Source organism: Phyllostomus discolor, chromosome 9, assembly GCF_004126475.2.
Source record: "Phyllostomus discolor isolate MPI-MPIP mPhyDis1 chromosome 9, mPhyDis1.pri.v3, whole genome shotgun sequence".
Taxonomy (NCBI): domain Eukaryota; kingdom Metazoa; phylum Chordata; class Mammalia; order Chiroptera; family Phyllostomidae; genus Phyllostomus; species Phyllostomus discolor.
The window spans coordinates 99,493,541-99,515,124 of record NC_040911.2 but is presented as its reverse complement, the minus strand read 5'-3'; positions in this window follow the sequence as shown (position 1 = coordinate 99,515,124).

Here is a 21,584-nt window from a genome sequence, read left to right as displayed (position 1 = left end):
AGATTGGATGTGTGCATGAGGAAGGATGAGAGTCCCTTTAAGAGAGAGAATTTGGCATAAAAACTCGACTTTGTCAGCATTGCCCCGCCCTCCCTTTGCCCGCTCTGCTGGACCATTTCGCACCTACTGTTTGCAGCAGGCGGCTGATAGGCGCCGTGTGGGGCACGGGTGCTCCGGAGGAGAGCGCGAGTCAAGTTCCAGAAATTCCTGGGAGGCTCCCGCGGAGCCGGCAGCCCCTGTGTGCTGCGTTAGCTTCCCGGCACAGAGAGATACCAAATATAGACGTGAACTCGATGCTGTGATCCGCTCACTCCAGCCTACACCGTGCATGAATCACAAGTCTGAACATATATTTATAAATAGATGATTTCAATTTGTCTATCTCTCTGAGTGTCAGGGCATAACTCTTTAAGAGTTCCACAAAAATATCTTAGGCGCAACTGATGGATGGATGGATAGATAGATAGATTTAATACATAAAATCAATATATAAAAATACTTCCTGATGCTTCTTTTAGAATATTCAGACAGTATATTAAATCGTTTCTGACACTAAGATGAGCTCTTCAAATAAGCGGGCCCTGAGGTCTGGAGTCCAGAAGGTTCCACGGCCCTACACAGCTGCCCCAGGGACCATGGACACTGTCACAGTCGCTCTCAAGGGCTTTCGGAACCATCTGTGGTTTGCTCACAGGAAGGCACCCGGGGGCGGGGGAGGGAGCGCCCGGGGAAGACTGTGTAAGGGGCAGGGCACCCGGAAGGGGCGCCCTGCCTGGACCAGCAAACCCTGACCGAGTCTCCGGCTCTGCTGGCTTCCACCTGGGAGGGAGGCTCTGAACACACGTGTCTTCTCGTCTTTACAATTATGGTTTCCTTTTCAATTCCTTTTTGCCTCTGTGTTAACCCGCCTCCCCTGGTGGAATGTCACAATGTGTGTGATGCCGAAAGGTCTGACACGGAAACAAAAGATCGCTTCTGTCATTACCGCCTGATTACCCCATCAACAATGCAGGTCACCTGGTGGGCGAGGCAGCGGTCGGAGAGTGTGGGGGCTGTCAGCAGAGCGCAGGGTGACCTCTAGAGTCGCACGCAGGGGACCAGGGCCTGGCTCTGCCCACCCCTTGTTCTCCTTGGCTTGGCTGTAAAACAGTAACTCCCTCACGGGTTTGTGGTGGGCACTGAGTACAGTATTTTTTTTTAAGTTCTAAGTATGCACTCAGTAAGTTTTAACTCTTATCACCAGCTCTACAGTCATTCTGAGACTTTTCAAAAGAACCGAGAGAGCCGAGGGGAGCTTTCAGGGGAGGTCTATCACGGCTGGGTTTCCCCAGGTCTGCCTCCCACCCCAACCCTCTTGGTAAATCAAAAAAAATGAAATTTAGGACAGAGGAAGAGAGAGGTTACCTCGAATCATTTTCTATAAGGCACTGATGTGAGTGGGCATGGACACATTCCCTTTGACGACGTCGTTGGTGCTTTTTGTAAGTTAATTTTAAACGAGGATGCGGTAGCTGGCTAAGCAGAAAGGGACCCTGCACCTCGGATGTGTGAGCAGTGTCTGCCGCAGCCGTGATGCGCATGATTTACACGGGCTTTGTAGTCAGGGCACTCTCACCGAGCAGGCTGACACACTGCGCGAGTAATGGGTGTGCGCGGCGGGGTGGGGGCCGCGGACCACTGTCCCTCCCCCAGCGCCGTGCGCCTGGAGTGCAGGTGAATGCAAACCGTTTAGGAAATCATTGGTCTGACCCAGGAGCAGAAGGAGCCACGCTGGCAGCGGCGAGAGGGGTGTGACTTGGGTGCCAGGAGAGAGGGAGGCGAGACCGAGGATGCAGGCTTCCCCCATTTTAAACCTGACAGCATGGGAAATAAAAATTACAAACACAGTCCGAGCGTTTTTGATGCCAGTCTGTTCAGATCCAGTGAAGAAGAAAAAAGAACTAAAAAAAAAAAAAGACGTCTGTCTCATCACTAGGTTAAAGCGACCGAGTTATGAACGTCCTCCTTTTTCTTTCTGTCTGGTTCTACTGCACCTGTGCCATAGTCCTGACCCCCTCCCTGTTCTTATAAATAAAGGTTTTGGGGAACATTCCTATGCTCACTCACTTACATACTGTTCACAGCCGCTTTCATCCAACGACGGCAGAGCTGAGTGGTCGTGTGGAGAATTTATACTCCTCAAAAGCCTGAAACACTTCCCATCTGGCCTTTCCCAGAAAGCGTCTGCTGACCCCTGATCTGTCGCCACGGGGCCATTAGGGTCATTCCCATTTCTTTAATGAAAATCCTTAAATTACATACTGTTGGCCCAGGGCAAGTCTAAATTTTAAACATGATTTAAAAGACCTACAAAGTAGCATGGACAACGGTAACATCATCTCTTGCCTCCTGCTTTCCATTCTAGATACACAAGTGGACACTGAATTCACGCTTGTCTCTGGGCCTTTGCATATGCCATTCCTCCTACCTAGACACTCTTCCCCCCTTCCCTTCTTGACCAAGATTGCTTTAACAGCATTGTTTCATGGATCTATTCGCTTTTTTTTTTCAGATATAGGTTCTGCCTGTCTTGCTTTTATGGTTTCAGCATCCCACAAGTGGCGACTGATTGTTCTGTTTCTGTACTTGAGATTTTTCACGTGTTTCAGCTGCCCAGTGAGACGGGACCTGGAGCTATGGTTTTAACTTTGGTGAGGGTGTGGGGAGCGTAGGCATTCTTGCAGCTGCTCCTCTGAACGTAAGGACTGCATTTCTACCTGCTACTCTGAATCGAACGCCCGTAGTCTCTCTCTAACCAGCAGGCAGATGCCTCGCTGGCTGGGCCTGGTTTAAAGGGAGGGTTGCAGGGGGCAGCCATCTTGGTTGGCCTGGTACTCCAGTGAGTGACCTTGTACTTGACCATGGGCTCCCTCACTTCTGCTTTTTCCATCTCCGGGATGGGACACACTTGATGGAAACCTCCTTATCTTCATGTGAGACCACATATTTCTTTCCTTTACAAAGTATTTTCCTACCATTTCTAGAGGTTTAATGAAGAGAGACTGGGTTTGGAGCACGCCCTCGGCTTGTCGTTTTAGAAGAGGAGACAGTGCTTATGACGCCCCCTCACTCGACTGTGGCCGCAGGATGGTGCGGACAATGACGTCTGTCTTTCTCACCAGAGCATAACTGGCACCTGCCTCAGACTCTAAGGATGGCAGGCGCTCGATAAATATTTACTGAGTGAAAAAGAGGTGGAGGTCACAGATTATCGGTAACTCCTATTTGCTCTTAGAAGAACCGACAGCCCACAACATAATGGAGCCTGGAGCCCAGTTTTGAGAAAACAAAAGAGAGTAAAAAATCTTAACCAAAATCTCTTTACGCTTTCAATTCCCATGCACATCCACCTTTGTCGGAACAGGAAGAGGTTCTCTGGCTCTGGACAGGTGTCCCAGCGCCCGTGGGCTTGAGAGCTTCCGGCCACCTCACGAGGACAGTGAGGTGCACTCACGTCTCCCTTTCATGACTCTTCCCACATCTGACCGATCTCAACATTGGTCCCATTCAGTCAGGCAACCCCAACGCAGCTCTCCGCTAGATGTACACGGAAGCCCCAGTCAAGTCCACTAAAATTCACAGGACACAAAGCCCTGGCTGGCGTAGCTCAGTGGATTGAGTGCAGGCTGCGAACCAAAGCATCGCAGGTTCGGTTCCCAGTCAGGGTACATGCCTGAGTTGCAGGCCACGGTCCCCAGCAACTGCACATTGATGTTTCTCCCTGTCTTTCTCCCTCCCTTCCCTCTCTGAAAAGTAAATAAAATCTTAAAAATATATATTAACTGGACCCTTTTTCCTGATCTCTGTCTCCACCCACCAAAACGTGTCTGTCTCCTGTTCCATTCTTGAGCCTGTTCTCGGCTAACTAACATTCTACTACTAATTTTGTGTTTTCCTAAATTCATTAAATCACTGTTACCACATTGGATGATATTTTCAGGCAGTAAGTCTTCAAATGCAATTTACCTGAAATGGCACACACTTGCACACATGTATAGAAAATGCATCCTCGGCCATCTAACTAGCACATCAGAGTCGTGAGCGGCGGTCTCGCACGTTAAGTAAGTATGTTTGAGTTGAAACAGCTTTAGAGGAAACCAAGAGAAACATCTGGGGCCTCCCTGTTCAGGAGGCCTGTGGATGTGGAAAAAATGGAAAACACCCCTCACAGGGCCGGTGCCTGGGAGACCCCTCCAGGGTCCCGCCGCCATCACAGAGCGAGCACCACGCAACGCCGCACACCCCCCAGCTACACAGCAGTGTTTTCTCTTCTCGGAGACTTCTGAAGCCCCCGGTCTATTCCGGATGCATCGCTCTGTCTCCTTCCAGAGGCAGGACAAGTTTGGAGGAGCATCACGTTGTTACGCCCTCTCGGTATTGTTTCCCAAAACGAGTCTTGGGGGCTGCCGAGGGCCATCCAGTGGCACCACCTGCCTCCGTGTGTATTTGAGACCCAGCCCGGATGCATGGTGACCCATTTTCTCCCGCAAGAGCTGCAGCCATAGAAATGGGGCCTCCCCTTCGCCACGTCTGAGATGTTTTAGTAAGTAGCAGAGCAGCGCTACTGCTCTGCCGTCTCCGGCGGCGGCGTGAGAGGTGTTCTATCTACCCTGTGATGACGGGGGTGGTATGTTCATTCTCGTGAACTCACCTCCTCTCCCATGGCCAGTTTAATGTTTAGTAAAGCTACGTGCTTTTTTTAAAAAAACAAAAACAGCTTGATTTCCACCTTCAGCTTTGATATGTAAAGAGCGTGGAAATCGTCATCCCCAACTTTACAGCAAGATAAACCTGGGTAAGCTGAAAAACCACCAACTTTTTGAATATGTCAGAGAACTGACTTCACAGGGCAAATGACCACCATGAAGTCTGGGGAGAGCAGCAGATTCAGAGTTAAAGGGGAGATCCCCTCACCCCTCAGGAGGAGCTGCAGGAGCTGAAAGCTAGCAGGGACCCCGTGAGAACCAGGGTTCGGAGAAGGGCTGAGACAGACCCTCCCCCGGCTCTGGCCGGGGACGGAGAGTAGCGTCGCTGTGGAGTAAGCCCAGTGTGTTCTAACTAACCACGGCTTCCTCTCCAGGAGAAAAGACTTTGCCAGAACCCTGTCCCAGCGAGGGGGCGCTTACGCCCATGCCAGCCCGCTCCAGGCCCAAGGCCAAAACTGGGGCGTAGTGAGCAGCAAAATGAACACAGTAATGCTGGATGATAACCCAACGTGTCGAATAAACAGCCACTCTGATGTGGATGGTTGGAGGGGCAAACACCTCCACACACGTGCACACAAATGGGGGGGAAGTGGCCAGTCTTTCGTGCAGAAGAACTGCATTTATACAGACACTTCGCCCTCAAGGGGGTGCGGCAAAGCTCCTCACTCCTCGGGCCTGGGCTACCCAGGGGGTATCTTTCCAAAGAGCCCGGTGTGGAAAGTAGACGGAGAGTAACTTTACAGTCAAGAAACCTGGCGAACATGACCCCGGCCAGGTGTTCAAGGTTACTGCCAACAGACGGAAGTCAGGTTGCTCGCTGACCCTTGATTCGATGTGATGGGGATGGCACCTCACCTCTGCAGTCTCCTTCTCCCCGAAACACAGAACCCTGGTCTAGTCAAGAGGAACACACGAAACAAATCCCAGCTGGAGGACATCCTGCCAAACACCCAGCCAGCACTCCTCAAAACCAAAGCCAAGGTCACCAAAGACAAAGCAAGTGCAAGAAACAGCCACAGCCAAGAGAAACCTAAGGAGAGGTCACAGCCGAGTGTAATGTGGCATCCCGGATGGGACCCTGAAGGACATTAGGGAAAAACTAAGGGATTCCGATTAAACTCTGGACTTGGGTTAACGTTACTCTATCAACATTGGTTCATTCACTGTGAACAGTTACAAATACAATAATGTAAGACGACAATGACAGGAAAACGGTGCAGGGTCTACAGGAACACTCTGCATCACTCTCACAACTTTTCTGTAAGTGTACAATTTTTAAAATAAAAAAGCGTACTTAAAGAACCCTGCGGTGCTCGCCCTAGCCTCAGCAGCCACCCACGGATCAAAGCGAGGCGGGCACCTCTGCCCTAGTGGAATTTCCATCAGATCCACCCTCAATTCCCATTTTTCCAATTATTTCTGAAGTATCCCAGTTCTCACCCCAGTTCTGTCGTTTGCTTATAAAGCGAGTAAGTGTCTTGGACGGGAGACGGCATTATACTTCACATACATTTTGAGACGGCAGACAGGGTCTGATGTCTCCTTCCGCCTCTCCACGAGCCCTCTGTACGGCAGAAGACAGTCCCACCATGGTACTTGGTGGCTTCAGAGCTCGCCAAACCCTGTCCTCATCGCACTTGGACGAGAAAAAAAAAAGGGTTTCAGTACTCGGCGCTTGCTCGGGACTCGTTGCACTTGCTAGAATGTGTGTGAGTCGTGATGCCGCCCCACAAGGAAAAATGCTTCCTTGTGAGGTCCTTGTCAGTGTCAGTACCGGTCTCAAGGCGCGGGACACATTAACGGCGAGTGCCAGGGTGCCACTGTGCCTAAAACGATTGCCAGCACGATGAGGTCCAGAAGACCCAATTTATTAAGGCTCCAAGTTCAGCAATGCTTCCCAAATGCAAGGTTTTCCAGGGGGAGTTGCATTGGAGAATGGACATTGCAGATACTACAGACTAACTCTCTCGCCCCTCCAAGTGCAGATACTGGGGAGGGAGGGAGGGAGGGGCTGGGGGAGGGGAGAGGGCAGGGGAGAGGGCAGAGCAGCGAGAAAGGGAGGGAGGAACCAGCAGGAGGAACCAGTTTCCTGCACATCAAAGCTGGTGTTTTTCATGATTGGGCTCTGGGCTTATTTGTATTTGGGAAAGTCTAGACAAAAAAATCAAACCTAAACATGTCTCTTTAGGGCAGAACGTCTCAGATCTCCCAATGTGTGCATAAAGAGAATACCTAATAGGAAGACACAGAAAGCAGCAGTTCCTAAACTTATTTAATTATGGATTTTTGTGTTGGCCGTGGCTCTGGCGTCGTGCCGATTAGCATCCTGAGGGTTAACAAAACAGAATTTCAAAAACACTCTCAGAGGCATAAATGATCTGTGTCCCGATGACGGTGTCCCCAAATATTTGAACATCAGCTGTATGTACGACAACAGCGCAGCTGTCACCTGCTCCCCCGGGGGGGGGGGGGGGCTGCAGGTGTGGGCTCCCCTGCTTGGTTCCTGTCCCCTCTCTGAGGGCGGACACTCCAAGGGGCAGGGCAGATCAGGTCAGGCAACGCAGATGTGCAACCGACTTGGTTTACCCCCTTCACCCCGGAAGTCTGCTGGGGACCCGAGAAGTGCCGTTCGGGACTCAAAGGCACCCCCCTTTCCGTGGTTGGAACCCGTTCTTTCTCATGCTTTCTCGGGGGCGCTTGTCGGACACGCAGCTGGCGTCCTCCCACGCGTTGTGGCTCCCTTACTTACTGCTGACCTCGTTTGCAAGCGGACGGCCCAAACTGAGGGAGGGGCCACACTGCCCGGGAACGCGGGAGAGGCGCGGTAAACAACCGGAGTCCCACCGGGAGGAGCCCGGTGCTGTCCCCGCCCAGGCAGAGGCCGGCGCTACTTCGGGCTCGCCTGCTCTGCGCGGGTGACAGGCCCTCGCGCGAGGCAAACACTCTGCGGGCACGGCCCTGTCCCCATTTTACCTGCACTAACTTCACTCCGTGTGTGTCTTAACGAACACTGGAAATTCTGTCTAACAAAGTGATTTCCCTTTGGATTCCCACTGCATTCTCGGCACAGTCTTGGAGAGAGAGGACAGAAGTATTGCTCCATGTAAATAACACAGAATCTAAACGAAAACTAATAAGTAACTTTTCTATTGAGTGCCCTATAACATATACTGTATTGGAATCTCTTCATTCAGGACAATAATTATTATTTTCCCCATCGCACCAAAGGAGGGGAATCTACGAGAAGTCTGCAAGACCTGCCGATGTGACCGGGCTGCGTTAGACCAAGGTCACGGGAGAGCAAACACGGCAGCCTGCCCTTGGGGCTCCAGTGTGCTTTTCCGGTGGTTTCCAACGGACCGCCCATCTGGTAGGCGGGGCCTTTCAGATTGGGGAGGGCCGTTGACAGCTGCTAATTGTTTTAAAAAAGGAATACACAAATATCTAAACATGAACAACGTAACTACTATATGCATCCCTCCATGATTTCCAATATTCACAAAGGATATGGCTGCTTCTCCGGGCTGATTTATAAGTGACATGCAGGTGACTAATGCAAAATGATGGCGCTTCCCTGTTTCACTAAAACACATTAAGAGGATCTCTGATGGTGATTTTCATGCACAGCGGATCCTGTGGGCTGCCACTCCCTGTCTCTGGTGCAGGGCAGGCTGCGGAATTACTCAAAAGGCAGCGACGTCTGGAGCTCTGATTCCATTCAGATCGGAAGGATGCGGTAATGAAATCATTCCTTATAACGTGTTTCGGCTCTATTAAATAAGCACATTGAAGAATTCCTGTTTCATCTGAAATGGGCTGTCACAGTAACCTAATTGCAGTGTCTGTACATCAGGAAAAAACGTAGCCTTCTTGGGATGATTTTAAGAATTAATTATTTAAGTTTCCGATTTCCACTTAATAATCTCTACAGATTAGTGTGCTACAACGTATCCCTTTATGATTTGTAAATTTGTCTAATTACTGTTCTTGGTCCCGCCAAGATGACATTCTTCAATGTGTTCATTCCGATCCAGGGGAAGGACTGCTGAGCTAGGGCATCTGTAGGTAAGGAAAAACTTCGTAGAGCCAATTTACTAATAAAACCTGGCACGATGCTCGCCGCAAAGATGCCTCTTGTCAAAGGCTTAATCAGGGAGAATAATCTTGCCCACCGTTGCATCCAGGACACTCACTGTTGATGACTTCAGGGAGGACTGTCTTGTTAACTCACGAGAGAGGCGGAAAGAGCCCTTCTAGAAAAGTGCGTGAAAGGGGGAGGTTTATCGAGGGGACTTGTCTCTTGTCTCACATTAGTGAAATCCAAAAGGAGAATCACAGAGAGTCTTCTAGATTGAAATCTTGAGGGGGAGCTGGCTGATCCTCTTCAGCCTCTCTGCACCATCCGCACAAAACCCTGGCCCCTTCAAATGTCAATTTTCATTGGGATTTAGTGAGAAATAGAGAAACTACTGCGTAGACCCTCACTACGTGGGTGCCGGTCCCGGACCGGGGCATCAGCCTTCTCTGGGGGCCTGCCAAAGAAACAGAATCCTCAGAATCTACGCTGAGACGGGATCGCCAGGCTACTTACACGCATGTTCAAGTCTGAAGAACACTTGCTTGAAGCACCCCTCTCCGAAATGGGCTCACTTACCCCAGGGGTGTCCCAGGAGATCCAGGGGGGAGTGTCGACAATCGTAAGAACTCACTTATTGTTCTACACTTGTATCATTTGTTTTGTGAATTTTAATAATGTGTATGATATTGCATGGCAGTACACAACTAAAACTTATAATACATACGGGTTGTGTATGCTCAAAATTTTCCACAGGCTCCACCCCAACCTAGTTAAAACATTCCTGGGGGCGAGCGCCAGAAGCCTGAAGCCCATGCAATGTGTGGGGACCACTCTGCAGGCTGAGATTTGAGGCCCCCCGTGACTGTGCTAAACCACCTGCTGCCTACGTTGTTTGGAGTGTGACATTAGATGGGATCATTCATTTGCGCCCCCAAATTTAATGATCATATCCATTGTTTTCATGCGGTGACAACAACACCCAATTAGCAAGATTTTCATTTTTATCATTTTTTGGCATTTATATCATTTGTCTATCTTTCTATTAGTTCATTTGGCATTGAATAAAAATAGAGTTACAGTGATTTTGGAATATCATGTGGTCTCTTTAGGTGTGTGTCATGAACAAAGAAAACCAGCACGCTCCCATGTACCTTCTTTCTCTAGAGGACCTCCCTCTCAGCCTCCAAGAATGGCAGGTTAACAGACTAAATCAAGTGAAACCTGGAAACCAAAAGTGGTTAGAAGGCTCTTCATACAGGAGTGATTTTATGAACATTCCTGTCCAACGGAGTGAGGCAGGTGTCTTAGTGGAATTCACAGGTATCTTAAATTTAAAGGAAATCCAAATTTTCATGGAGGTCTGAGAAATAACTTTGGCCAAGGTCAGACATCCTATAAGACACCTCGATTTTCCTATCTGTTTCCCGCTAGGTTTGATGAGCAAGTAAAACAGTAAATAAACTCGTTGTGAGATTCCAGTGCGTACTGTGGACACAGCAATGCATCAAAAACACGTCTTGTGTAGAGCAGTGTGAAGGGTGGTGGAGAAGACTCACATAATCAATTAAATCGACTGTGACGTGTAAATGAATTCTGGGGGGAAATGCCTACACGGGAATACCCAGCGAGAGAGCAATTCCTTCTTGCTCGGCGAGGCGGCGGGAGAGGTAAAGGCGGGCCACACGGCAAAGCGTCTCTCCCGCTAGGCTAAGCCTCGAAGGATGAGTGGAAATTCTCCAGTGAGGAAAGGAGGGGTGAGTCAACAATAAAGTCATGACTTCTACTCTCAATTCCTGCTGCTTCCCAGCCCACCTGTTTCATGCAGTCTTTACATAATGCAATGTGGAAAGGGCTCATCCTATCACCATCATCAACAATATTCTTAGTTCTTTACCCTGTGCCTTGCTCATGGACTTTTCCATGTCTTTTCTCTTTTAATCCTCAAAGTGACCCCTGGATTGTGTTCTGTTACAACTTCTATTTTATAGATGGGGAACTGGAGGGACAGAAAGGGTGAGTGACTTGCCTAAGGTCACACAGCTCTCATAAGACATGTGACGGGATGCAGACCAAGGTATTTGGACTCATGACATCCCTCAAAACATCTTGTTCTTGGCTGGTCACGGGCCCCCTTAACCAGACACACATCTGCTGGTAGAGCCATGCCCCACGGCTGTGACACCTGTCCCTGAATCAACTCTTCGGATGAAGTGCAGGCCACGAGCAGCTGCCCCTGGTCCACCAAGTTAAAGGGCTCTTCGGAAAGCCTGGCTCGTGCCCTATTACTTTTGTTCCTGAACAAGGTGATTCGTTGTAATGCTGCCGATTGCCAAGCAATCAACTGCCAGCTCTGGAAGTAAACCCTGCTACCATTCAGAGAGCAGGAAGGGGGAGTCCTTGATGGCTGACAGCTGGCAGGGAGACATGGCTCCCACCGCCGTCTAACTCCAGCCTACGTGAAGCTCATTGTCCTGCGGTGCCTGGCGGCTGAGGCCTACCTGGGCTGCAAGTTCACTGCCCGTCTGATCCGCTCTTTGGGTTATGGATCTGTGTCTCCAGGACTGTGAATATGGTCCTTTTCCCCAGCACTAAATTTCTCCTAAAATTTATTTTCCAAAACATTATTTTTAATGTTAAACAACCCCAAAACGCATTTTTCATGTTTATTGCCAGTGCATAAAATTACAATGCTGTGAACATTTTTAGCAGCATACCAATATCACGATCCATAATTTAAAAGGTGACTTTAGCATGGTCGTAAATTTCACGAGACACGGAAACCTCTGCAGAAAGTATACAAATTAGGGGCCAGCCATTCAGCCAGCATTTGGGGGGACGTGGTTAATTACCGTGTTCCCACCAGCTGGGAGGACCGGGGGTGGCCCTCGTCTGCGCCACAGCCGAGCTGCTGGTGCAGGACGTATCGAGGGGCCGGCTTTGCACGCTTTCCCTCGGGAAGACGGCGGTGATGGTTAGTACAGGCACTGCGAGGGACGAAATCGGGGTGAGAGACATAAGCCTTCACAGATTTCCCCCGTTAAGGAAACCAGCAAGCCCGCACGCGCCCGGCCTCCGCTGCATTTACCTGAAGGTGACGGCCGTGTGCTGGGAGTGGGGCCATTAGCTCTTGTTGGCTGAGTTTCACAGTTTGAAATTAATTTTTTTCTGTATTTCTGCCCTCCCGAGGTCCTGACCAATTGCCACTTTGCCGGTGAGCTCTTTTAATTTTCCAGGAAGGTGGGTGGTGTGTGAAACAAATCAATTGCTCCTTCAGAAACCGCAGCTGTATGGCTTCTCACTTCAGCTTCTGCCAGGCTGGAGGCGACTCCGTTCTTCTTTTTTTTTTTTCCCCTCCTCCAAAAGGGACGAGGCCCAATTAGGAAGCCAAGTGAACACAGAAACAGTTTCGTCGGGCAAAGAAAAATGCGCAAGGACTGCCCGCCAAGCGGACGGGGGTTGCTGATGGGTGCTGGGGCGTGGCTCGGGACCCCGAACACGCGCCTTGCCAGGGACACCAAGGTCGCTGTTCCTCCCGCGCGCCCGCAGGAAGGGACTTGCTGATGGCCAGGGAGGATGATCACCGAGTGCAAAGCTCTGAGGAAGCCATGGAAGTGAGCACACCCCTACAAGTTGCGGGGCGGAACCCACACGACGTGCACACTCAGGCGCACACACACTCGCGCCCCAGATGATGGGTTTAAGATGACTCCCCACATTGGCATCATTACTCCATTTAGGCTAACGACGCCTGAGACGATCCGGCTATCACCGCTCGGAAAATGATAAGTACCACATAGAAAGGCCCCCCGGGGAAATTTGGCCTGTTAAGGCTTTTCAGGTCTGATGGATTTTTTTAATCTATCTGCCAGGCTGCTTTGAAAGCTAAATAGGTGCCCATCAACAAGCTGTCCGTGGTCAACTTCACATATTTTGTTTGTGTTGACATTTTTGTTTCAACCGGATGGGTTGTTTGCCAGATGGCTGCCGCCCTCATTAGGGCCTCTTAGCACATCAAGTGAGGATTCTTTGGGCTGATTTATGTACAGGGGTGTCCCTCTGCTTCTGACTTCTTTCTTGTAGACGATCTGAATTAATTGGCAGTTGTGTTTTAAGGGATGCGTGCCCGTGGCGATCACAAATGTGTGCGTATTCATCATCTACGGTGGGTATCGGCAGCACAATTCCTTCTTGTATGCGCACAGCTGGGATTAGAGGAGGTGCCACATCACGCCAAAAATGTACACATTTGCAAAACCGAACACGAGTTTGGAAATTCCGCAACTGATGGTGAAACTGGAAGATCCAAGTCCCCAGAAACACCACACGAAGTATTCTTTAACGTCTGGGGGCTGTCGCGATGCTCCTTGCCGGACCTTTGGCACCTGGACAGGAGAAATTCTACAAAGATCCAATCCCTTCCTGGGCGTGAGAGGCGACTGGAAATGTTCTACCCACGCAGCGCCCTCCAAAGCGAGCCCCTTTCTCCGCTCCCCTTCGAGGTGAAACCCCTCCGTAGAGCTGCATCATCACTCCCTCCTTTCCCAGCCCCCGGACGGGCGGGGGCGCCACTGCAGGCCGATCCAGCACCCGCCCTTCCGTGCTCCTGCTGGAGACAGGGCTCGCGTTCCACCGCGTTCCACCGCGTTCCACCGTGGCTCCCGTTCTCACCTCCTCTCTCAGGCTGTGCACTCGCCAACTCCCACGTTTCCAACCCGCGTCTCGAATCTCCGGCCTCATTTACTCAACCCTCGAGTAGCGGCATTTTACACAGTTCACTACTTAGCCCGGTCATTAAATCTCTCTTTCTGCTGCTCTTAAAACAACGTGTGGGTTTCCGCATGCTCTCCTGTTCTCCCTCTCCGACTGTTTCAGTCCTTTGCTGGTCCTCTGTTGTCTGCCTGAACTCAGTGAACTGACCTGTTCTTGGGGGCGGGGGTGGCTCTCCACGTCCCCCGTCTGCCCCCTCTCCTGAGGCAACTTCGCCTGGTGCCATGGGGTTCACTATCATCCATGGTTCGTAACTGCCAAACCTGACCCCGAGCGCTGGAATGTCCACGGGATGCCACGCACACACCCAGCTGCACACCTGACGTCCCCACTGGGACGAGCGCACAGGCACCGCGAACCCAGTTTGTCCCCCAACGACTTGTAACTGTCCTGCAGGGATGCTTCTCCTGCAGTCGCCCGCGCCTTGTAGACAGCAGCACCACCTCCCCAGTTTCTCGAGGCGAAGACCGAAGACCGGGAAGCCGTCCTTAAGACCTCCGGCCTCACGCCCCGCAAGCCCAGCGGCCAGTCCCCTGCCCACAGACGCCCTCATCTGCTCCTTCTCTCCCTCTCCGCTACCGCCAGCCCAGATTCCGTCCTTAGGTCACTGCGACTGCCCTCTTCCTTCTCTGCTCTTCGCTTCTGCTCTTGTCCCTCAACAAGGCACTCTTCACAGCAGCAGCAGTCCCCTTTAGACACATAAGTTCAACAGAGCGTGCTGATTTCCCACCGAAACCCCACGAATGGCTTCAGGACATATGTGGAGCAGAATCCCCACTTCTGGCAGCACCACCCGGCAGGCCTGGGCCACACTCTTAGTTTCCATCCCCTGCTGTCCCCCTTCTCGCACTAGGCTTCAAAAATATCCTAGGACAGCCCTGGCTGGTGGGGCTTCGAACCAAGGAGTCGCCGGTTCAATTCCCAGTCAGGGTACAGGCCTGGGTTGCAGGCCAGGTCCCCAGTGGGGGCCACATGAGAGGCAACCACACACTGATGTTTCTCTCCTTGACTTTCTCCTTCCTTTTCCCTCTCTCTAAATAAATAAATAAATCTTAAAAAAAAAAAAAGAAAAATACCCTAGAACATGTGCAGCTTGTTCCTTCTCGGAGTCTTCGCATTGTTTGGTGGGGGGGGGGGGGTTCTTCAGCCTAGAATGGACTATCTTTGCATCTCCTGCTCTCCCATCCCTCGGGTTTCCCCTCGGACATTCCCAACTACCGGATGGAGAGCGTCCCACCTCTTCCCATTGTTTCCGCCTGCTTCACCACCTGCCCTCACTTACCACCGTCCGCAGGTGTCTCGTTCGTGCATTCCCCCCCCCCCCCCCGCCCCGGTTCATGGTCTCGTCTCCCTGCACTGAACGGTACGCTCCGTGGACCCTGTCTTGCTCTGCTCTCTGCATCTCTGTACGTCGGAGACAGGGAGTCTCTCCATATCTCCGACACTAGGACCACCAACTAGAAAACCTAACGGCTTAATAAATACTTACCTGTTAAGTAACTGGGTGTCTGCGTAATGCAATCGAGCACAGAATTGCATGTATTTGCCACTTTGTACAGTTTCGGATCTTTGTCAACGAAATTGAAAACCTCTGAAGGTAAGAACTCTGATAATTCCTCACTGGCATCATTACAGGAACTAATAAAAGCTCATGAATAAACTGGCATATATAAACCTGTCTTTTAGGGTGTTCTTCCTGTAGGACAATCACAGTCCCCTATGTCCCTCCAGGCATAGTTAACGTAAGGCAAACTAAAGAGAAAAATTAAAACTTTGCTTATGGGGGATTAGGTGGTTACTTCAAACTTAACACTAAACACTGAACAAAGAGATTGCGAGCAAAAGAAGGGAACACAAAGGAATCCAGAGGAAAACCACACGAATCACGCAGCAGACACAGAAAATGCAGCTATGGAGGTCATTATAAAACCCGTGAAGCTAGGGCTTCTGTCAATTCACTTACTCACTCGTTCAGAAAATACACACCGGGGTGCAAGCACGGGCTGGGCCCGAGCTGGGGACGGTGAACGGGAGACACCGTTGCCGACCCCTGGGGACGACTGACTCACGAAGGAGACAGACGAGGGTGCCCGTAACTGCACACAGAGGGTGAGGAGGGGCGAGCGGGATGATCGCAGGGGCTGGAGAGGCCCGGGGGGAGCCCTCACCCAGGCGTGAGCGTCTGAGAGCGCACCCCAGAAGATGCGGCTGGCCACGTGTGCATGCTGTGCTCCTCTCCTTTCCACGCACCCACTCACCCGGGAGGCCTGCTGAAATGCAGACTCGCCACCCCTGCCCAAGACCCCGGTGCCAGCGGTCGGTAAACCACCCTTTAGGAAACTGTGGTCCCTGAGCACGCGGAGGTTCTCGCGGTGAGACACTCCGTTTCTGAGTCTCAGCCCCGCGCACGCGTGCTGGCCGTGCAGTCCGGCTTCCTTCCCACACCTCCGCTCCTCCACCCGTGCAGAGGAGCTCCGTCAGCTCCAGCAGGTATCACCAGCATCGTCAACGTCGTCGGTAATCTAGCAAGCAAAGGCAAGGGAAACGTTGCCATCAGAAGAAATAAAACGTGGCAAAGCCAAAAGGCAGGCTAGGAAGTTCACTGTACCTCGGGCTGGAATGACCTACGTAGGAGAATGAGAATCCTGGCCACTGTGCGGACTGCAGCAGAGTCTAGACCAATGGTCAGCATATCTGGCCCACTGCCTCTTCTTGTAAATAAAGTTTTATCGGCACACGGCCCTACCCATTCATTTACACATGGCCTACGGCTGCTTTTGCGCTAAAGCTGCAGTTGTAGCTGTCTATACAGACCAGGTGAGTCACTGCAACAGAAACCGTATGGCCTGAAATGCCTGCCGTATTTACAGTCTGGCCCTTCACAGAAAGAGCAGGCTCGCCCCCGGTCCAGCGGTGAGATGGCGTGGTGGTCAGTGGGGTGGGCTCTGCAGCAGTGCGCCTGGGTTGGAATCTCACCTTTCTCCCTACTTACTGCGAAACCTGTGCAAGTGACGTAACTCCTTGTGCCTCGACTTCTTCTTCTGAGGAACAGGGACAACAAGCGCACCTTCCTCCGGGAGCTGTGGTGAGGATTCTAATTAGTTATACACACAAAGTCCTTAGATGGGAGCCTGGCGTGGAATAAATGCTGCGCGTCAGCGCTGTTAACAAAGGCTCGGCCCTTGCTCATCCAGGGAGCCGGCACAGTCTGTGCGAACTCTCTCAGATGGAGTGTGTCTGGCTGGTGCAGACTGAGGCCAGGAGGGCGGAGGCCGGACAGATCTGCCGTAGACGGAAGGGAAGTCGCTGCGCCCGGCAGCCCTGAGCATGCCCTTCGGGGCCCCGACTGCTCCGCAGAGGGCACCGGGAGCGGCCGGACTGAGCCCTAAGGTGCAGCGACCAACGAGCCACCTACCCCCAACAGGACCAAACTGTGCTCATAGAAAGATACTCTTCTTTCTTTTCACAGTTACCATTTTATTTCCTTGGCCTGGCCACCTCGGGGTCTGCTGGCTCAGCTCTGACAGCATTCTCTTCATCAATACCATTTTTCTATCCTATTTCTAGTGAGCACATTTTTCTATGTTGGTTCCTTTTCCAGTCCCTCCTCTTAGGAATCCAGGCCCCACCTGAGAGGTGTCTGGGGGAAGGTGCTGCAAACAGACCTACTACGTGCACGGTGCAGTCAGCCAGACAGGCAGATCCGAGCCTGAGTTCCCGTTCTGTCTGTCACTGGTAAGTTGGCTGAGTTCTCTCTCGGTTTGCCCATCTACTACTCAGTGGGGGTCACAACGGTCCCTCTGTCCCAGGCTCAGCGTGGTGGGTAGGTCATCAGACAGCGCATGCGCAGCACCTGCCGCACGTAAAAACTTCCGAAGCATGATAATCACGGCTACTTTCATCAGTGCAATGCGATGCTTAGAAAATTTGGGTTGGTATTTTTGAGCAACATGGAGACGAAACGCCTCGTCCCTTGCATTCAGCGAGTGGATAGATTCTGCCCTCCAAGGAACACCATATTTTTTTCCTCAAGAACATTTAGGCACTTTCTGACTGTTATTAAATTAAAATGTTTATCCCTCAGGAGAGAAAACAATCAACTCCCACGCCAATTCTATTTATGAAACAAAATGCTTTGGGTTTTTTTCCTGACTCAAATCCTCCTTTACGTACAATTGCTTTGGAATAGCAGGGGGTTTGGAACGATTGTCACACCGTGTGTGTGTGTGTTTCGGGGCCAAGTTGATAGTTGGGGCTTGTCTGAGCGCCATCCTTCATGTGCTCCTGGGTGGGGGCCCAGATCAGTGGGCGGGGGAGGGGGGCTCTGGGCAGTGGGAGAGCTTCCGAGCCCCTGTGGGGTGGGCGCTGCGGCGCTCTGTGGGTGGGAGGCCCAACGAGAGGAAGCTAGGACCGAAATTTGCACCAACAGTTGTCACCTTCCGTGGGGAAGATCAGACTCAGCCAGACACCGGGCTCCTAAAAGTTACAGGAACACCCAACACGCCCCTCCAAGGCTGCGTCCCTCTCTGGGCACAGCCTCGTCCCCGCCGCTCGCGTTAAGCCATCGGTCAGAAGGAGGGCACTCCCCGGGAGAGCCGGGTGTCCTTCTGTGTTTCCGTAGATGTAACCCAGCTCAATGGACGGCCATGTACCTGGAATCCAGAATCATGGGCTTGATCCTCTTTCTTCTTCAAAAGGGACAGAGGTCACCTCCTCTAGGAATGGTCTCGTGCCCGACCGCACACGCAGCCCCCACCAGGTTTAGGTCACTTCCCGGCACGACTGCGTACTGGGACGGGCCTGCTGCGTTCAAGCTGTTACCCCACGTTGTTATTGCCTGGAGGTCCCCTTTGCCGGGAGAGACGCTGTGTGACGTGTGATCTGTGACGACTCCCCGGGCCCAGCCTGGTCTGCAGCTGCGCAGAGTGCGCGGGAGGAGCCCGGTGAGTGACTGCGGTACGAAGACCGAGGGGAAAAGGCAATGCCACGCCGAGCTTGAGGCACAGTTCTCCTAAACCCAGCTTACCTCAGCTGGCCTGGGACTGCCTCGGTTTTAACGACAAAAGCCCCAGGGAAGCGGCGTGGTCGGTCACCCTCTTTTTAGATGCAGAATCTTGTCCAACTTGTTCAATGACCATGTCATGCTTTCTCATCTTTTGTCACTGGAACTGTCATTGGAGTCACCATATTCAGAGCTATCATTTAACAACAGCTAACAGAGTTGCTGGCTGGCCATCGTCTTCGTCTGCCCAGGCTCCCCCTGTCCCCTGCCGGCAACAGCACCCTGGTTCTCCCCCAATGGGCATCCCTTCTCGGGTGTTACTCCAGGTGGCTGGCTCCACCCTGGGCTCTGAGCATGGACACGGAGCCAGGCCTGGCCAGGTGGAGCCATCCGTCCCCTTGGCTACACGACTGGTTTGGAGATGGTTATGTGGCCCAGGCCAGGCCGAGGAGATGTTTGCTAGAAATATGGAAAAATATGTGCTCTGAGTTCATGTTTAGCTGATGAACTGTGAGTCCAGTATTGCAGGGAGCAGCCACGGAGAGAAATGACCTGCTTGAGTCTGAAGCCAACCTCGAGGCAAGCCAAGCTGGGAGATGGCGGGAGACCTCCTGCCCACATCCCTGAGCCCCTGGACCGCGCCTGGGCAGGCTGCCCTGGCCGTTTTAGTGACATGAACATACTCGAGTGCCCCAGTTCGTGTGACGCGGAACCACCGTCCCAGCAGAGTACACTTACATGCAGACAGCGTACGGATTTTACATGTTCCATTTCCCACTTTCTGCACCTGCCTGCCATTTCCAATATTAGAAAGTTCCCCTCTCCTGCCCGTGACCAGACGATGTTGCATCTTATGTGTGAGAGTCCAACAGAGTCTGTCCAGCAGGGGGTGGACGAGAAGCGCCCCCCCCCGCCACAGCGCCTGCCCCAACCCCGTCCCTTTGCCCCCCAACCACTCCCCATAACCAGACGCGATGCTGGTACTCCCTCGCTTCACTGCGGCCCAACAACCACCCCGGCAGGAGGTGCTCTCGTCGTCCCCACTGAGCAGGTGAAGAAGCAGAAGCCCCCCCCCCCCCACCACGCCCCACAGCCGGCGGCCCCAGCGCTGCACGCTGCACACGGAGAGGAGCTCTGGGACAGCGGAGATGTGTTCTTTCATGTACGTGTTGAGTGAACGTTCCCAAGGGTCTGCTCTGCGCCAGGAGCAGTGACGACGGGCTGAGGTGAACAGGACAGACACAGGGGTCTGCGTTCTGCTGGGGCGACCCCATACACGGGGAACCGCGACATCCCATGTCTGCCGGTCATGGGGGCCGGGGAAAGTGAAGGGAGTGGCGAGTGGCCGGAGAGGGGCAAACATCTCACATGAGTGTGTCAGGATGGCCTGCCTTAGGAGGTGTCACCTGGGGGGCGCCCCGAGTGATGAGAGGGATGAACCAAAGCAAAGGCTGGGGGTTGGGGGCATCCCCGGCACGTGGTCCCAGTGCTAGTGGCCTGCCACTCCTCAAATCCCACCTGGGGGGGAGGTTCCTAGAATGGGGCTTTCGTTTTACTTCTGAGGTCTTCCAACGCCATCTGCCTCTGTCTCCTTTCCGTGGCACCCTACTCTGTGACCCAGTTTCCTCATCGGCAAGGAGTGCAGGTGAAGCGCTTCACACAGTGTCCACAGAAATAAGCACTTGATGCTTCCTGGTTATATTTAATTTGGGGAATGCATGAGGAGGACTCCTTTGGGAAAATGTTCTTTTTTGATTTAACACTTATCCATCTTGATAGGTGTATCTGTTAAAGCAGATTCTTCAGCTGCTGACAACAGGCATCAATTTTGGCCGTGTTAAGCCAAAAGAGAGAGGAGGAGAGGGAGAGAAAAAGGGGGGAGGGGGAGAGGGAGAGGGAAGGAGAGAAGTTTACTGGAAGGGTCTGCATCGGGCCACGGCATCTGGGAAAGCTGGGAATCGGGTCTCCGAGGGCACAGGAACCAGGGCTGCTCCCTAACGCTCCGGAGAAGAACCTGATGGGCAGGGCCAGGCTAAACCAGCGTTTGACTCCGTCTTTTCAACGTTCGAGCTGCAAGGACAGGAACCATGCGGTTCAGCGTGGGTCAAGTGCCCATCTATTGGCCAAGGGGCAGTGGGCAGTTTGGCTGCCAGTCCCAGTAACCCTGCCCTGCAGGGGAAGGGGTGGCACCCCAAATGCAGAGCGGCGGTTAGGATTCTGCACAAGCCAAAAGGCGCAAGACCATCACAGTGGGCAGGTCTGACTCCTGGATGAATAGATGCAAACTTCTACCACCAGAGAGGGGAACTGCTTGCTTGTTTTAAATTATAAACACAGCCCAGGGGCAGAAAATGAGAGTATGTCGTACAAATTGGTTTTTAGCATCTTTTGCAGAGGTGATACAGCACAGTCATTAACAGCACGGGATCTAGTGTCCGACCACTGGCGTTTAACCCGCACTCCTCTGCTCCCGGCTGATGCCGCCCCACGTCCTCACATCCCCACCTAATAGTTGAACCTGCCTCATAAAGTTGCTACTGAAATTACATGAGTTCATCTATTTAAAGTTCTGAGAAGCATTGCTAATATGTATTAAGAGATCAATGCACTTCAGTTATTCTTACACTAACTGATACCGCTGATATATATTTGAGATACACTAGGTAAGCTCTTGATGCTGTCACATTCGAAGGTGGCTCTGAAGACTTCCGAAGTGCGGACCTTCACAAGCGTTCTGAGGCACGATCGATATCTTCACTTCGGTGCGGTGTTCCTTGTTCTCTAATCTTACAAACTCATTAAACCTCTGATTCTTTATCAATGGGCTCAAAGGTGGAGTAAAATCTCCAGAAGAACCATGAAAGGTAGCAGTTCGGTGTCGGAACGTCTTCAGGAAGCAGGCAGCTCTGATGGAGAGCAGACAGCCAGGGGCATGAAGATCAAGCATTTCCAGTTTCAAGAAGTGCTGTCCATACTCAATGGCAGGCACTTC